The 19,691-nt window shown below is 39.7% G+C and overlaps 1 long non-coding RNA gene across 2 annotated transcripts in view; it reads left to right on the plus strand.

Moving 5' to 3' along the window:
• Positions 1 to 11,382: 11,382 nt before the first annotated feature.
• Positions 11,383 to 19,691, plus strand: part of LOC114049592 — a 54,545-nt gene continuing 46,236 nt past the window's right edge. For both annotated transcript variants that reach the window (XR_003569880.1, XR_003569881.1), the window contains exon 1: positions 11,383 to 11,623. This is a non-coding gene — a long non-coding RNA (uncharacterized LOC114049592). The remainder of the gene's footprint in view (positions 11,624 to 19,691) is intronic.

Below are 19,691 nucleotides of genomic sequence, written 5' to 3' on the forward strand. Positions count from 1 at the left end.
AGATAGATAGATAGATAGATAGATAGATAGATAGATAGATAGATAGAGGGGTATGCTGGAGCCAGCTCAAACCAACTGGCAAGAGCGGATAGTTAAATTTTCAGCATGATCAGTTATACTTTAGAAATCAAACGCTAACAATCAAGGCTTAATTTATTGTTTTTATTGATTGTCTAAACTTAATAAAGTGATGGAGAAAATGTTAATAATAAAGAACAAATTTGAAAGTGTATCATCTGTATTTTTTTTTTCTGGAGAGCCAATTTTAAAATATTTGCCTGCACACCCCTGGACAGATAGTTAGATAGATAGATTATTATTAATAGAGTATTAATTAAGTATTTATTATACCCAAGCACTATGCTAAGTGCTGGGGATACAAATACAAGCAAGACAATCTCTGCCCTCAATGAGCTTATAGTCTAATGCAGGAAGGCAGCACATAAGGGGCATCTGGAAAGGGAGGAATACATGGTGTAGAGAAGGGCCAGGTGGAGGTCTGATTTGGGGTAAGATCAGGTAGAAGTTCGCTTAAGATGAAAGCTCTCTTATCAGAGCCCAGTGACCTAGGGGTGGAGTTCAAAGTTCTGCCTTGGGGGGAGATGAGGATGATAGCCAGAGTGCAGGCACCAAGGTGTAGAATTCAGCTTTTATATCTATATGTCTAGGCTTAGTGCAGTACTTGGCAAATAAGAAAGTATGTAATTTATTTTTATTCATTTAGGCATAGCTCTCTCATTTATCTGTTAGCAATATCTGAAATTCTACCATTCCTTTGGTAGGTTCATTCCTTTTGGCATAAAGCAAGAGTCCCTTGACACAAATAGCATTAGAAGAGAAAGACATCAAAACCCATATCTACCATTAACCCCTTATTTTGGATTAATTGATCAGATCCTTTCCACCTCAGCAGTAAGAAGGCAATGTGGCATAACAGAAGGCCCAGTGGATTGGGAGTTAGTTGATCATCAGTCCTGGTTCTGTCCCATTCTGTCACTCTTGACTTGAGGGAAGCTTCTTACCTTCTCTGGCCTGCTGTTTCCTCATATGTAAAGCTAGGGAGGTGAGGCTAAATGATCACTAAGGCCCCTACTATCTCCCCATAAGAATGAGAAATAGAAGAGGTAAATTTTAATAAAAAGGAAGAGGGAGAAATAGGACCGTGAAGGTCAGATCTGGATAGGGCATTCAAGTAAGGGTTCCTGGGCATCAGTGAAGACAACAGGAAAGCATTGGGTTATGGGTGAAACCAGAAGAAGGAAGCAAAGAGGAATTAGAAGAGTGCTAAAGATAAAGTTAGGTCAGCTAGGTGGCATAGTGGATAGAGCGTGGACCTGGACTCAGGAAGACTCCTCTTCTATACTTAGACACTTACTAGCTGTGTGACCCTGGGCAAGTCTCTTAATCCTGTTTGCCTCAATTTCCTCGTCTATAAAATGAGCTAGAGAAGGAAATGGTAAACCATTCCAGTATTTTTGCCAACAAAAAAAACACAACAAAACCCCAAATGGGGTCAGTCAGACATGACTCAATAAGAACAGCAACAAAGATAAAATTGCCCTGATTTAGGCAGCTAGATGGTATAGTACCTAGAGTACTGGACTTGAAAAGACTTGAGTTTGAATGCTGTCTCAGGCATTTACTAGTTATGTAACCTGTCTTCAAAGGCTTCCCTCAGTAGTGTACTCTCTCTCTCTCTCTTTCTCTCTCTCTTCTTAACTTCCCTCTCTTTTTAATACAGGTACACTAGTACCTGGTAGAGCTGTGAATTGATCTAGCCATTCTAGAAAGTGATTTGGACCTATGCCCCCCAAATTACTAAACCATGAATACCTTTAGACTCAGTTATACAGAGCCCTGTATGTATAAAAATATTTCTATCAGTTCTTTTTGTGGGGACAAAGAGTTGGAAAACTAAGTGGGTGCCAATCAATTGGGAGATGGCTGAACAAGTCATAGAATATGAATGGAGTGCTATTTTTTCACAAAAAATGACAAGAGGGATGGTTTCAGAACAACTTGGGACTTTTATGAACTCACGTAAGAGAACAATTTATACAATAATAACAACATTGTGAAAATGAACAACTGTGAAAAACTTCAGAGTTCTGATCAACAAAATGATCATCCATGATTCCAAAGGAGTGATGAAGAATACTACTCACCTCCTGGTAGACAGGTAATGGATACAATATGCACAATGAAACAATGATTTTTGGACATGACCATTGTGGGGATTTGTTTTGCTTGACTATGCATATTTGTTACAGAGGTTTTGTTTTCCTTATTTTTCTTTTTTAATAGAGGAGAGAGAAGGGGGAAGGAGAGAAAAGAAATGCCTGTTAATTGAAAAAACAATAAAAATCTTCCTTTTTTTGCCAGGTAGAATCATAATGTATCATAAACTTAGAGCTGGAAGAAATCTCAGAGGCCATATAATTCCCTCTATACACCCCCTTTTATTTTTTTTTGTTTTTTTTTTTGGCTAGGCAATGGGGTTAAGTGACTTGCCCAGGGTCACACAGCTAGTAAGTGTTATGTGTCTGAGGTCGGATTTGAACTCAGGTCCTCCTGAATCCAAGGCCATGGTCTATCCACTGCACCACCTAGTTGCCCCATAAGATGCGCGTTCCCTTGAGAGGAACCCTATACACCCCCTTTTACAAATAAGGAAATTGATGTCAAGAGAGGATAAATTATTTTCTCAAGGTCACAGAGAGAGTAAGAATCTGAGATGGGATTAGAACCCAAGTCTTCTTGACCTCTAGTCTGTTCACTACTCCAAGAAGCTTGACCTCAAAGAAGATTCCCAATGGACCTGGGTTTTATATCAGTACAAATACTATCCTGATTCATTTCCCCAGTGAAAATGAACCCTATTATAGCTTTCTGTTTAATACCTGAGGCAAAAGACCCTACTCATAGTGCTCTACTGGCATGAATAGATTGAATTTCACTTGAGAAAGAAATCCTGTTTTACAGGTGTTTTCACAAGGACTTGTTCATTTAGCAGCCAATCTAATGAAGGAAGATTTCCAGTCGGGCAAGTTCTAAGCCACTTTGCATGTGGGAAACCCCCTGCTATCCAATTCTCTGGTATCCCTTCCCTGATACCTCAGGTTTAATTTGGAGGAAGGACAGGCTCCTCTCTCTGCTCCCACTCCCCATCTTCAAGTATACTGGGTTAGTGCTTTTGTTTTTACAGTGAGGCTACCCTCTGCCATCACTGTTCAACTCCATTCAACTATATTTATTTATTAAGCAACTACTGCATGCCAGAGATGTGGTGTTGGATGCTAAGGATTCAAATACAAAGAAGTAAACAGTCCCTACTCCCATGAAGATGCATTCTACTATCTAAAAATATAATGATTTGCATGCAACATGCATGAACTGACCCATGGGGGATATTCCTTGTAGTAAATACAGATAACACCTTCCTGGTTCCAATCCACCACATGAAGATTTGGGGGAGGGAGGTTGAGAATATGAATGGAGTTGAGTTTGGCCATGCATGACTGGCCATGCATGACTGAGGGACTTGCACTATGTGATGATGAGCCAGAAGAGTTAATGGCTTGAAGGTTTTCAATGAAAGATGATGAAGAGTTCCCTAGCTGCCTGTTGAATTAGAACACAGGTGGTATGAGATGGATGATGAGCCAGCAAAGGAGACTGAAGAATAATCAGACAGTTCAGAAGAGAACCAGGAGAGATTATTGTCACAAAAACCCAAAGAGGAGGCAGTATCTACGATAAGAAAGTGGCAAACTGGAGCAGCTAGGTGGTGCAGTGGGTAGAACACCAGTCCTGAAGTCAGCAGGACTTGAGTTCAAATCTAGCCTCAGACCAAACACTTGACACTTACTAGCTGTGTGACCCTGGGCAAGTCACTTAACCCCAATTGCCTAAAAAAAGTGACAAACAGTCAAATACATCGGAGAGGTCAAGAAAGATGTGGATGGAGGAAAAGCCATCAGATTTGACAATTAAGCGATCAATAGCAACTTTGGAAAGGTTATTTTTTGGTTGAGCAATGAGCTTGGAAGCCAGGTAGCAGGGGATTGAGGAATAAGTGAGAGAAAAGGAGATGGAGACAATGAGTATAGATAGCTTTTTCTAGGAGTTCCACTGAGTACAAGTAAGATGTACAATGATAGCTTGAGGAAATGGTCAACTAAACGTCTTTTAAGGATGTGAGATGCTAGGGTATTTCTGAAGTCAATAGGGAAGGAACTAATAATTAGGGTGAGACTGAAGAAAAAAGAGAAAGCAGAGATGATAGCAGGGCCACACATTTCCTGAATAAATAAGCACAATCTCATTCCAATTGCCTACAGGACAGTTTGGGAAATGAACTGAAAAGACTCATGACTTCAGTACAGAAGACATCTGTAGTCTCAATAGCCTGAGTGTACTTCTAGATTTGTTCTGGGATTAGACCAGATCTGTGGTCTAGCTAATTAAGTTCCTACTTCCCAGTTGTACCATCTCCATGCATCTCCCAGCTTGCCTTGCCTCAGGCACTATTCATCACTTCTGGTCACGTGGTCACTATTCAACAGTATTTCCATAGCCAGGATGTCTCTTCTTGTTTTGTTCCAGTCAGAACTTTCCAAGCAGTCTAACAGAAAATCAAAAACAAAAACCCTCTGCTTTTCTTCCGGGAAGATCATGAATATTGCAGAGCTCTCCATTAATCCTCTTTCTTTCCAGAAGTCTCCTTGGCTTGGTTAGCCACTGTGTCATGTGTACATATCTTCATGGGAGATGGAGTCCTTGTTTTTCTTGTGATCTGTGCCAAGGCAGGCTGGGAATGTAGTCCCTTCCCACCTTGGGCATGCCTCTTTACTTTATTAAAACATATACATATATTTAAATAGTACAGCTTTTCTAAATAATGTAGCAATAAATTTTGGTTTTAATGAGGAACGGATGCACTGCAATGATTTTGACATTCTTTGAAACTCGTTAAAATGAGTTCCTATTTGTCATACATTTTAATATAATCTCTCAATAGAGAGCATCATATAACAATTTGAAAGTAAAATGTCAGCAGCAAATATGTTGGCTGGAGGTACATCAAATCTGTTCCTTGTTGGTGTGTGTCCTTTCTTTTGTCTGGAATACAGAAGGAAGGTAATTCTCTGGTAGGAAGACTTCATAAAGGTGATGAAGAGATACCAACATGTAACTCTAGATGAAGCATGAAGTGGTTTATGAATCTGCACAGGCCAACCTTGTGGATGTTAAAGAAACAACACTACCAACCAGCGGCCTGGAACAAGGGAGATTACTTGTGGAACTCTGTGAGAGCCAGATATCACATAGGATCATAGATTTAGAGCTGGAAGAGATCTTAGCGACCATCTAGTCCAACCCCTTCATTTTACAGATGAAGAAACTGAGGTTCAGAGAGGTGAGTGACTTGACCAGGGTCACATAGGTAGTAAATATCAGAGGCAGAATTTGAATGCAATTCCTTCTAGTTCTCCTTCTATGTGTCTGACTGATGCTTTTCAGTTTCTTTTGCTGCCTCATCATCTATATCATGGCCCCAAATCATGACTGTTTCATGTGTTTGCCAAGATTCTGTCCTAGGCCCTCTTATCTTTTCCCTCTACATTCTGTCTTGGTAATTTGATTAGCTGCCATGGGTTTGTTTAACTCTTTTCTCTATGCAAATGACTCCTCAGATCTATGTGTCTAGACTTGGTCTCTCCTCTGAGTTTCAATCCTGTATCACCCAGCATACTGGATATTTCAAGCTCAATGTCACAGACACCTCAAGCTCAACATATCCAAAACAGAGTTCATTATCTTTTGCCCCAGCTCCTCTCCTCTTCCAAACTTCCTTATTTCTGTTGAAGGTAGCACAATGCTTCCACTCTCCTAAGTTTGGCATTATTGGCTCATCACCCTCTTTCACTGCATGTATCCTATCACTTGGCACCTTAGTTCAGGCCCTAATCATCTCTTCCCTAGATCACTGCAACAGCCTTCTAATTGGTCTTTCTGCCCCAAAACTCCCTCCACTCCAGTCCAACCTATGGACCAAAGTCTTTTTCCCCAAGTGCAGATCTGACCATGTGTCTCTACTACTCAATTAACTGTAGTGGCTTCCTATTGCCTCTAGGATAAATTATAAACTCCTTTGTTTAGCTTTTCATGCCTTTCACAACCTGGCCACAACCTATCTTTTATTTCATTAGATTTTAGGCCCCTTCCACATTTGGTAATCCAGCCAAACTAGCCTTCTTGGTGTCCCTCACACAGAACACTCCATCTCTTGTCTCCATGTTTTACACAAGTCATCCCACATGCCTGGAATTCATTCCTTTCTTCCCTCTGCCTTACAGAAAACCCATCTTCCTTTAAGATACAGCTCAGGCACCATCTTCTACATGAAGCCTTTCTGAATCTCTCCCCTACCCCACCAACTGCTGGCACACTTCCTTCAAAATCACCTTGTATTTAATTACTTTGTATCCGTTTGTATTTATTCACTTTATGGTTAGGCTATATGTGTATAGTTATGCTATATATGTGTGTTGTATCCCCCATTAGAATATATGCTCTTTGTGAATAGGGATTGTCTTCCTTCTTTGTATTTACATCTTAAGCTACCAGCATCATGCCTAGTACATAGTAGGTGTTTCATAAATGCTTGTTGATTGATTAATCTTGATACCAAATCTAGTTCTTCACTAAGCTACACTGCCTAGGGAGGAAAGAGTCAGGCCAGATTCCCTTTCTCCTTCATGGAAGATATCTTCCTCCAGACAGAAGCTAAAGATAATACCCAGAAACACTTCAGGGACAAGTTCAGGGAAAGCAGCTTTAATAGCTGCCAGGCTGGGGCCCTATCTTTGTAACTAAAAACAAATGAGATATATAGTGGGGGGATTGTTGCCTGACCACATCTGCTCCAGGGGAACTATATTTGTGTCTCTCCAAATAATTTGGAATTAAGTTCACCAACCCCTCCACCCAATCTACCAATTAGATTCTCACTGATGTTATCATTCAGGCACTTCTCACAGATGCTAATGAACATTCCCATTGGCCCTGTTATCAGGACATCATTACATGGGCTTTCCAGAGCAACAAATGATTTCATTCATAACTACGAATTCTTGGCCTTCCCTGGCACTTAGCCAAAGGGTGGAGTGAGCGTGGATTGTAAACACAAGTCTATCATATACCATCCCTTTTACTGAAGGCCCAGTTCTCTTCCACTAAACCCTTTAGCAAGGAAAAATGTCTACTGAGTGGAAACTAATTTGAATCAGAGAAGGCTGCCTCATAGGCTTTATGTAAATCCTTCCTCTAAATTTTTGTATAACCTGGATGGAAAAAACAAAGGAAGAGAGGGAGAGAGTTTTCCTGACCAGTACAGGAATATAGCCTCCAGTGGATGCGATTCTGAATCAGATGCCAGAGAACTGGAAAAGCAATGGCCTATTCCCTGTTTGGGTCCTGAAGTCAGGACCATTGTGTACTTACTGACCAGTACTCAAAAAAGAATGGAGGATGAGGGAAGCATTTCCTGAGGACAGAACTGTTCTTTCCACCTTTTTTTTTTTTCCATAATGACATCTCTAGGCCAAAATCTGAAACCCTTATAATAGCCACCTCACAACCTCTTAACTGGAACATTGTTAGAGGCAGGAGTTCCTTTCCTCTTTTGGATTCTTCCCCAGAGAAAAGAGAAGAAACTAGAAACGAGATACTAGAGTGGGTATGTGTGGGCCTTCCTTTTTTTGTCCACTTGAGCATACTTTGTATGGCAGGTAGAACGCTGGATTTGGATTCAGGAAGACTTGGGTTCAAATCACATCTCCGACACTCACTAGTTATGTGACCCTAGTTGTTGTTGTTAATAATAGTTAATATCTATATAGTGATTTAAGTTGAGTAGAGTTACATATGTTATCTCATTTGATTCTCACAATAACCCTATGAGATAGGTACTATCATTATATCCATTTTACAGATGAGGATGAAAGGACTTGCCCAGGATCACTCAGGTACTAAGTAGATGAAGTAGGATTTGAACTCGGGTCTTTCTGACTCCAGGTCCAGCACTCTATCCACTGTGCCATCAGAAACTTAATGAGTGTTGAACTAATCCCTGTGGTTTTGTAATTGATCCTCTGCAGATATAGAAATAGGGGTTTGTTTGTTTTTTTCTCCCCAGGTTATATTATGAAAAGAAAAATTTTAAAAGGGATGGATTCTGTATCTCACATGGAGCCCAGGAGAACACTGGCTATATTGCTAGAGGTCATTATAAAAATGGTGCCCAGACCCAGGTTTCAGCATCTAGGTTCCTGAGAGAAACAGGTGTTTAAAGACAAAAAAGGAGAGTCAGCAGAGCCAATTGGACATTATGATTCTCAGGAAAAGGACATTCCTGGAACTTTCCACATAGAGGGAAGGGTGACTCATCCCTTGCATACTCTAGTGAGGCAGGAAACTCTTCCCTAACTGCGTACTTCCATCTACTGTGGTACATGCCTAGATGTCCTGGCTTTGATCTGTCACCTACTCAGATGTCACTAGCTCGGAATCCTCCAGGGACTTTTTCCATCCCAGATAACTGCAGTAACAGGGGCTGTATAATTGTCACTGTGGCACCGTGATCCACCAATAAGCTTCATGATGACTAGCACTTTTATAGCACACTTTAGGGTTTGCAAAGTACTTTACAACATTATTGCTTTTTCTCTGCACAGCAGCTTTTTACAGAAGCATCCATTCCAAACAGTCAGAAAGAATGCCCAAAGCTAAAAGATAGAATGTCTTGTTTGAGGAACAGCCAGGAGGCCAAAGTCACTGGACGGAAGAATACATGTTGGGGATTAAAGTATAAGAAAACTAGAAAGCTAGGAAAGGGCTAGATTATGGAAAGCTTTGAATGCCAAATAGAGCATTTTGTGTTTCCTCTTGGAGGCAGTAGGAAGCCAGTGGAGTTTATTGAGTAGGGCGAATGACATGATTGGACCTGTGCTTTAGGCAAATCACTTTAGTGGCTGAATAGAGGATGCATCAAAGTGGGGAGAGACTAGAGGCAGGTAGAATTGCCAGCGGGTTATTGCGACAATCATGGCTGAAGGTGATGAAGGCTTGTGCTAGAGTGGGCAGTGTCAGAGGAGAGAAGGGAGCATATTTGAGAGATAACTCAGAGGTAAAATCGACAGGTCTTGGCAACAGCTTAGATATGGGGGATAAGAGAGTTCCAGGATGACTCCTGGATAGAAAGCCTGAAGGTCTGGGGGAATGCTGTTGCCTTTCATGGTAATAGGAAATGGACCAGTTCTCAAGTTTTAAAAAAATATTTTGATAATGATCCATCCAAGACAATTTCTAAGGACTTATGATGAAAAATGCTATCCATCTCCAGGGAAAAAACTGATGGAGTCTGAATGCAGATTGAAGCATACTTTTTTAAACTTTCTTTATTTTTCTTGGGGTTTTTTTTGGTCTGTGTTTTCTTTCACAACATGACTAATGTGGAAATATGTTTTGCATGCCTACACATGTATAACCTATGTCAAATTGCTTGCCTTCTCAATGAGGGGGAAAGGGAAGAAGGGTGAGAATTTGGAACTCAGAATTTTAAGAAATGGATGTTAATTATTTTTACATGTAATTGGGGAAAATAAAATATTAAATAAGTAACTCAAAAATATTTTGATGACTATATTTCAATATAATTGAAATTTGTAATCCTGTTAATTTTATTTTATTCATTTAAAAACACGTTTCTGAGAAGGGATTCATATGCTTCACCAGACTGCCAAAGGAGTCCATGATGCAAAAAATGCTAAGAACCTCTGTTCTAGAGATATCTGGTTCATAATCTCCTGAATGTGAAAATATAATCCACTTATTAATTTTATAAATTTAGGAATTAGAGGCCCATCATAGTTAAGTGAATTGGCCTATGTGATACCCCTTGTGTAACATTATTGAACTCTTCATTTAATTCTTCACACGTTTCTTGAGGGTAGAGACCTTTGCCTATGTGGTTCTGTATTCCCCATGATGCCTAGGACAGTGCCTTGTACTTAAATGTACTCAATAAATATGTGCTGTTGGGTTGATCTGAAAAAAAAATCTGACTCTAACACTATTCTTGTGACCTTAGATAAACCTCTCTAAACCAATTTTTCTCATCTTTAAAATGAAGAGGTTGGAATGGCTGAGATCTAAAGTCCCTTCTAACTTTAAATCTCTTGTGATCCTAGGTCTTGTGTGCTATTAAGTTGTTTTTTGAGGTACTATATATCTCAGGAGGTCAAATGGACTTATTTGGCCTTCCCTAGTTGAAGGCCTATATTCTTTTCTTATTAACACGATAGTCCAAAGACTTTATTGGACTGTGTAATTTCCACATTGGAAATAAAAAAAAAAAGCCTAAGTGGATGAGATACGGGATGAGACAGAGAGGAGGTAAAACAAGGAGGGCAGGGGTCATGATAGAGGAAGACAAAACAAGGGCTCTGTGACTTGGGAAATAGGGAAGGAGTGAAGCTCAGGACCTGTAGGCCTAAACTCTTCACCTTCTAGACCAGTGATTCATTGTTCTTAGTAACTAATGCTTTTGCCCTTTAATGAGGTGAGTAAACACACAGGTACAGACTTATTTCTTTATTTTGGCTAAAAAAAAAAGCTATAAGTATGTGTGATTGCCAACCCTGGATTTCTACCTTCTACATCTGTCATATTTAGAGACATAATTAACTGAAACTGTGCCTGGAGCAAATTCAGTTGGGGGTGGGGAACGGGTGCCATGACAATACAGAGACTCAGAGACTCAGAGGAGTAAAGTTTCTTCCTGCGGTCTCTTTAAGAGTCAGGATGGGACCCAGGTCTCCTAACTTGTTCAGTTTGGAGGCCCCTCCCCCACTCCTACCTCCCCAATAATCTGCCTTAACATCTTCCTGATATGTTGCCATGTTGCTGCCTTCCCCCTCCCCCCACAAACCTTCTACCCTTCTTCCTTTTTTTTTTTTTTTTTTTTGCTCTAGAAGCAGAAATCTAATCAATACTAGCATTGCTTTGGGGAAGGGTGCATCATTCGATTGCCCTATGGCACCCCTCACTGTCCCTGTGACTTCACCCTTCCATGGCTGCCAATTCCCCTTTGGAATGTAAGCTCCTTGAGGACTGGGACCATATCATTTTGTATTTGCGTTTAGCACAAGGCTTGGCACACAGTGGGTGCTTTATAAATGATTTTTTAATTAATTCAATATACTTGATAATTACTTAATATTTCATCATAATTACTCTTCCCTAAAGAGCCCTTTGCATTGCAGCATCCTGGAGTCCTCTCGCCAAGTTTCCATTGCATCACTTTGCTGGTTGAATGGGAAGGGTCAGGATAATCCAACGTCTCTGCCTCCTTCCTTCTTCTATCCTGCCAATCCCTACACCAGGGAACACTTAACCCATACCTGCAGGCATCCCAGGTTCTAAGAGAGACTCCTAAGCAGGAGATATACAGGTATTTTGTACCGCTGTGCAGTGGGGAAAAAACCAAGGACTTGATTCCAGAAGACCTGGGTTTGAATCTGGACTCTTACTGGAAAGTCAGAAGATTTAGACCTGAAAGGTATGAATGAAAAAACATTTCTTAAATACCTACTATGTACCAGGAATTATGCTAAACTGCTGGGAACATAAATACAGAAGTGAGAGTCTCTGCTCTTAAGGAGATATATTCTAACAAGGAGCTGCAATATATATAGGGAAACGGTGACCCAGGAGGGTTTTAATGGAGTCACGGGGACTTTAAGTGGGTAGTCTATTGTGATATCATGCATGGCATTTATACTTTTCAGTAGGAGTGATAGCTTTTATCTGATTATTGTAGCAAGAGGTGGAAGGGGGAAAGAGAAGAGTAGATAGATAGATAGATAGATAGATAGATAGATAGATAGATAGATAGATCGATCTACACCTATATATCCAGGGCAATGTGCCCACACTGGATAGGCCCTGGTTTTCTGGCAGATGGTTGGGTGGGATCCGAAGCATAAGGTTGGAGTTGATTAGATACAGCTGGTTCAGAAAGTGTTCATTCACTCACCCACCAGAGTCTGTGGTTTGAAATTTTAATGTGTACTTTATAAATATCTCATTTAATAATAATAATAATAATTTAATCTAATATTAATAATATTTAATTTTATAATAATAGCAAACATGTCTATAGTGCTTATTATGTGTCAGGTACTCTCCTAAGTACTTTACAAGTATTATCTCACTTGATCCTCACAACTACCCTGGGAAGTAGTAAGTGCTATTATTATCCCCACTTTACCACTGAGGAAATGAAGGCAGAGGTTAAGTGATTTACTCAGGGTCACATAACTAGTAAGTGTCTGGGGTCACATTTGAACTCAGGTCTTCCTGACTCCATCCCCAGTGCTCTACAACACCTGGCTGTCTCTAAGAGGACAAAGTCTTGTTCTCAAGAAATATGTAGTCTCCATGTATACATTTATCAGATTGCTTACAGTCCTAGGGAGGGAAAGGAGAGAGGGAGAGAATTTGGAACTCAAAATTAAAAAAAAAGACAAATGTCAAAAATTTTTATGTCATATAAAAATATATTTTTTAAAAAAATGTGCAGAGTCCTGGGGGGATGTGAAAATGTGCACAAAGACATATATCATAAGGTAGAGTGGAGAGATCTAGGAAAAATGCTTTGGAAAATTAAAAAGAGATCACTGCCCACTTGTTGCTACTGACAGGAAGGGACGTTGCCAACCCTAATAATTGCTACAAATATGTTTTGATTTGGCGATCATTTATTGAATACCTTCTATATATCTATCACTGTTCTGGATGTCCTGAGAGATACAGATCATGATATAACAAAGCTTTTAACTTTGAAGAAATTATTCTCTTGTTAATAAAGACATAAGCTTTCAGATAAATCAAGACTACAATAGAAAAAAAGTGGAAAAGAATACCTGATCAATATCAAATCTCAAACTCCGCTATAAAACAGTAATTATTAAAAACAATTTGGTACTGCTTAAGGAAAAGTGATAGGCTAATCAGTGAAATAGATTAGGTAAACAGTATGCTGAAGCAAACAAACATGGTAGCATAGCGTTTGACAAACTCAGAGACCTCAGCAGGAGAAAGATTACTAATTGACAAAACTTGCAAGAAAACTGGATAGCAGTCTGGCAGAAATTATTTTTAGACTAATACCTCACACCATATACCAAGATAAGCTCCAAATGGATATATAACCTAAATATAAAAGGTCATATCATCAACAAATTAGAGTAGAAATCACTTTTGGGATTTATGGAAAAGGAAAGAGTTCATTAATCAGTAAGTGATAGGAAGGACCATACAAGATAAAATAGGTAATTCTGATAATATATAATTAAAGAGTTTGTGCACAAACAAATCTAGTGCAGTTAAAATTAGAAGAGAAACCTTTGTAACAAGTTTTTCTGATAAATGTCTCATATCCAAGATATATAAGGAACTAATTCCAGTTTTTAAGATTAACCATTCCATAACAGATATATGGCCAAAGAATATGAACAGAAAGTTGTCAAAGGAAGAAATCCAAGCTATCAACAATCATATGAAAAAATGCTCAAAAGCACTAATAATTAGAGAAATGCAAATTAAAGCCTCTTTGAAGTTCTACCTTACACTCATCAGACTGTCAAAGATGACAAAACAGTTACGTATATAATCATTCTCTGGGTTGGGGAGGGAAAGGCATACATGGGAAAACTGAAATGATGTAAAAACAAAACACATTGTTTTTTAAAAAGAGATAAATAATGAGACTATAGTAGGAAAGCATTAAGATAGCAAAATGATTCTATTGTCACCAAATCATGTGCAGTGATACCTCAACTGATATATCCCCTATGGGCAAAGCTGCTTTTAACAAAGCTAGTCATCTCCTGAAAGAGGTTTGGGGAGACCCAGTCTTCTTAGAATTGGGTCAATCGTGACCATAATAAAGCTGATTATAGTGACCCTGCATTATTGTCTCATGGGTAGTCCAGAAATTGCGCCTGATTACAGCCCTGACTGAGAGATAGCCTGCATTCCTAGGGATCTCCTAGAATAGTCACATAAGTCACCAACAAAGATTAGTCTACTTGCATACCTCTAAGTCAGGGGCCCATCACATGGAAAGCAGGAGCTCAGGTCTTGTGGATTGTGGAGTGCTTTAGATAATGAAATAATATTCAAAGACTCTCATTCTGAGGTCACTCTGTGATCTCCCTGATAGGACTGTTTCCTCCAATGATGCAGATCACTACTCATCCATGCCTGCCCATCCAGTGTGATTCAGAACCATGATGTCTCATACTTTTGTCAAAAGAGGTCCACCTAGCATGTTGGAGACCTATCTCACATTCCTTTGACATCATTAAATTACATCAATAGAGAATATGGACTGCCCATTGGTTGTCTCTCATTCTTATGATGTGATTAGCCCTTCTTTTCCATTTAAACATTTATTTAATGACATACTTTATGCTTTCTCTCCTTCATAATTCCTTCATAACATTGGTCTCATTGATTTGATTACTGTAATGTGTTGCAGTTTACTCATACCCACCATGAACCTTTCCATTGCCCTCCAGGCAAATGGAAAATAACACTTATATTCAATTACTCAAATACTGTGTTTCCTAGCCACACAATTAACTCCAGAAGAATTTTGAGATTGAAAAGTTGGAGGGCAGCTAGGTGGTGCAGTGGATAGAGCACAGGCCCTGAAGTCAGGAGGACCTGAGTTCAAATCCGGCCTCAGACCAAACACTTGATATGTACTAGCTGTGTGACCTTGGGCAAGTCACTTAACCCCAATTGTCTCACTAAAAAAAAAAAAGTTGGGTCTTTGTTTAAGGGATATTTGCATGAACTGACATGAAGTGAATTAAGAAGAAAGAGAATAACATATATAATGGACAAGTTAATATAAATAATTAATAACATTAAAAAACATCAGAGCTCTAATCAATGCAATTTGTCAATCTTGCAGAATGTAGGATTTTATTTTATTTTTTAAATTTTTGGGGGCAATTGGGGTTAAGTGACTTGCCCAGGGGCTAGTGTCAAGTATTTGGTCTGAGGTCAGATTTGAACTCAGGCCCTCCTGACTTCAGGGCCAATGCTCTATCCACTGCGCCACCTAGCTGCCCATTGCAATTACCAGTCTTCAAGAGGTAAAAGATGATTGTTTCAGAATGAAACATACACTGTCAGGCAATCAGTTTACTAATTTCTTTTGCTTAAGTGTTTGTGGTTTGTTGTTGTTTTGTTTTTTAATTGGTAGAGGACAGCCTTCATTCTACCTATAAGCAAGAACCTGTAAAGAGATATAGAAAATATATAAAGAACTCAAATGCCCCATAAAACCCACTTAGAAGTTCAAGTTGCCATCAGGGCATACCTTTGACATTCAGGTAGATCCCCATCTCTTCCACAAATCCCGGCATATCACATCTTCTCCCCAAAGACTTGTGCCTTCTTATGGTGTAGAAGCCATGTGGTAGACAACCACTTTTTGGGACTGCTAGCTATGTAACCCTTTTCCCATAAGAACTATACTAACAAATGACTCATTATAATGGTGGTGGTAGCAAGTTCCAGATCTCTTGGCCCATCTCCCTTGCCATGGCATTACTCTGCTGTCATAGGTGCCACGTAAGACCCTCTTTTCTTCCTCTAAATAGGGGCCAAAAACTCAGGAAGTTCCTATCCTTTTCTAGAAAATATGGAATTCAGAATTTGGAGTTACTCATGAAACAAACCCAATGCTGATATCATCCCAGAAATCTCTCATCTCTGGCTAGAAGGTCAGATTCCGGGATTATGCTGTCTAGGAAATTAAGGCTGGGGTTCAGAAACATTGCCCATGAATTAACCTCATGGGCCATGTGGACAAGACCATATCAGTTTATTCTCTGTGCTTCTGCATGAACCCATTGACATGGCTGATGCCATCTTTAGGTCAAGAATGTCCACTGTCAGGAATTCTTTCAAATCACACCAACAAGCATTTGTTTACCTTACCACAATTTTCCATTAATTTCTGGGGAATACAGTGGATGAATCAGGACTCCTTCTTTCTTTCTCATCCCTGAAGAGAAGCCCAAGGGAAAAGGAAAAATATCATAAAAGAGAAAGAAATAATTCTTCCTTGCTATATGTGAGGGAGAGTTTGGGAAGGGATAGTAATATAGAAAAATGCATTAGACAATCACTATAAAATAAAATTTGAAAGAAAAGAAAAATTTCCTAACAACCAGAGCTATCCAAAAGTTGAATGAACTTCCTTAGGAAATAAGGTTCCCCCTCACTAACAAGACTGGATGATCATTTGTTAAGTATGTGGTAAAATGGCTTCTGTGTTATTGTTGTTGTTGTTGCTGTTGTTATGATATGGGTTGTCCTGAATGACCTCAAAGTCTTATCCCAAAATCGGTGTTTGTGTTTCAAAGCATCTTACTAGGGAAGAGTATTCCCAGCCTGGTCAATTGATCAATCAAGAAGTATTTATCAACTGTCTATCTATAAGGCACATGCATGTCAGTTTGGGCAGAGTGGAAAATCAACCAGTGGAATCATATTCAACTCTACATAGAAAAATGGGAATAATCCTTCATGGACTCATGCAATAGTAGAGAAAAGGAACAAATCCCCAGAAAATTCAGATTCTGAGGAGAGAAAGGGCTTTAGGAGGCCATCTCTCCCTTGTGTTGCAGGTGAAACATCTCTGCTGCTGGTGTCTGCATAGCTTTCCATTCCACTGCTCCTTGTCGATGTCAGGGTCTCTGCTGTTTATTAGCTCCACCCCATATCTGCTCCTGTCAAGTCTGGGAAGCTTGTCAATCTACTGCCATAGTTGTCTTCTGCTGAAGCCTTGCCCTCTGAAGCTTTCTGTTGTTTTTCCTGCTGCTTCTGCTCTTTTTCCTTAGAGACTAAGGACCACAGATCTCTGGCTAGTTGACATATCTTCATCTGTGTTGCTAGTCAGGTCCACAGGCCCTCCAGGAAGTGGTCATGACCTTGCTAATTCACCCATTACAAAATACTTTAACAAGTAATGATCTAATCTTTGCTAGGGAGGAAGAACCTACTATCTTCTGAAGCAGTCTACTCACCATAGGAAGTCCTTAACTTATCTCATTTCTTATCTGGGTGAGGATAGGTAAATTCCTTTCCTCTCCTCTCCGCCCCAGAATGTGGACTGTGTGCCTTCACACTGTGATCTTCACTGGGCAATGAGTCTTCTGAGATTGGAAATTAACAGCTAACAGGCTGGTTTGCTGACATAGAGCGTGTGAAGTGGACAGAGAAATAAGGCTGAAAAGGTTGTTTGAGCAGAATTGTGGAGAACCTGAATTCACATTTATGTAGTGTTTGAAGGTTTGCAAAGTACTTACCTTAAAACAAATCTATGAGGTAGATAATATAAATATGTGAAGCACTTTGTATATCTTAAGGTACCATGTAAGTATTGGATGTTATTATATTATTATTTGATGTTTTGTTCTATGCTCTATGGGGATCCCACAGGCTTCTCTTTTCTTCATTAGGGGCTATTAGTTCATTTTTCTTCACATTATAATATTTGTTAAGAGAGTTTTGTATTCACTGAGGTTTTATTCATACTTCCTTCTGCCTTTAGTATCCTCTTTGTTGATTTATCTGCTTGTGAACTAGACTTTTTCCTCTAGAAATCTTAGTGCTTTAACCGCCTTTTTTTGTATTTCCTGGTCACTTACTTTCTAGTTCTTCTCCCTTTACTTCCTTTTCCTTCACTTCTTCCTCCTCTTCCTTATTTTCTTTCTCTTTCTCCTTTTCCTTCTCCTTCTCTTCCTTAATGTTATTATCATTATTATTATGGCTACCTCCATATGACATTAACCTACCCATCCATATATTACCACCACCTGTTAAAAGCCCAACCTGGCTGACTTCTGGTTTATTGAGGGCTTATGTCCATCCTCTCCATCATCTGTCCTGTTCCCACATCTCCCACCATCTATCAAGAAACAATATTGTAAGCGAGCTTAAAGCCCCGAGAAAGAAACAAGGTCATAAAAACAGGTACCAAAAAATTAATGAACTCAGACCACCAGGACAGCTGCAAGAGTTAGAAAAAGAAAAGGGGGAGGGGGGAAGCTTCAGGAAGTCTCAGGAAGCACATGGTCCTCAGCCAAGGCAATGGCTAGTCAGCAGAGGTAGAACTATTTTTCTTAGAGGCTTTTAGAAATGGTGCTTAAAAAACAAAACAAAACCATTCTCTTTTGAACTTAACTTAAACCCTCCAAGCAAGGGGAAACCCCAAACCTAAATCCCTTTACCCTGTCCCACTGCTTTCATTCCTCTGGCGCTCCCTAGGGTCCACCAAGTCATAGGTGACACAATTTCCCAAGCATTCCCAGGGTGGCATTTGACATGTTTCCTCAGACACCAAAAGGAGGAAGTTCAGTTTCCTGTTGTATTCACTCTCTGTTCTCTATCATGGCTCTGACTGAGTGTTTATGTCCAGGGGCAGCTGCTGTCCTACCTGTCTCATGGCCGTCCTTTTGTGCCTTTCCCCGACTCTGCAGCTGCGTCTGAATTCCTTCCTTCCTTTCTTCCCTGCCCACATTTTTTAGGGGAAGAGAACAACCCATCTGGAGTTGTTGGGTTTTTTTTTAAATGACCCCAACTAGATTAGAGGTCCAACTTTATCCTTTCCCAAGGTACAGAATCACTGGAATTTTAGCATGCAAAGACATAGCATAGCAGAGTAGAAATTGTGCTGAAGTTGGAGTCAGGAGATGTGGATTTTAGTACTGACTCTGCCAATTGCCAAATGTGTAACATTGAGCTAGGCAGGGTTCAGTGGTAGGAACATTGGGTCTGGAGTCAAGAAGACCTGAGTTCAAATGCAGCCTCAGACACTTCCTAGCTGAGTGACCTTGGGCAAGTCACTTAACCTCTGTCTCCTTTAGTTTCCTCAACTCTTAAAATGGAGGTAATAATAGCAACTACCCTACAGGGTTATTGTGAGGATCAAGGAAGGCACTTAGCACAGTGCCTGGCACATAGCAGGGTGCTTTATAAATGCTTGTTCCTTCCCCTTCCTTTCTCTGCAGCTCTCTGAACTTTGGTTTTCTCATCTGTCTGAATAGGAATAATGATACTCTCAAACTACCTAACTCACTGGGTTGTGGTTGGGAGAGCTCAAACTGACATATAAATATTATTCAAATATTTGACTAGATCTGTGATCTCATGAGAGTGAATATATGCTCCAATAATGCAGACTGTGACCCGTCCATACCTGTACTTTCTGTGTGACTTCTGCCTTTGATCTCTCATGATTTGACCATGTGGGTACCTTCCTGGCTTTCTTTGGGCCACCAGAAGGATGTCAGTGGAGCACATGGTCTATTGATTATCTCATTTTCAACATGTAATAAGATGATCCCCTTTGAGCAAATACATGCTTAATGGCATGCTATACTCTGATTTTTCTTTGAAGGGTTCTGTATCAAATATGCCACCTGCAACACTCTTTGAGTGCAGCATGAATGTAATTGGGAAATATTTAACAAAATGAAAATACAACAAAACACAGATAATATTAACATTTGATTTTCTAAGTCAATATGCAGCCTGCAGGG

Source organism: Vombatus ursinus, unplaced genomic scaffold (genome assembly GCF_900497805.2).
Source record: "Vombatus ursinus unplaced genomic scaffold, bare-nosed wombat genome assembly UNPS02014798.1, whole genome shotgun sequence".
NCBI classification, from domain to species: Eukaryota; Metazoa; Chordata; class Mammalia; order Diprotodontia; family Vombatidae; genus Vombatus; species Vombatus ursinus.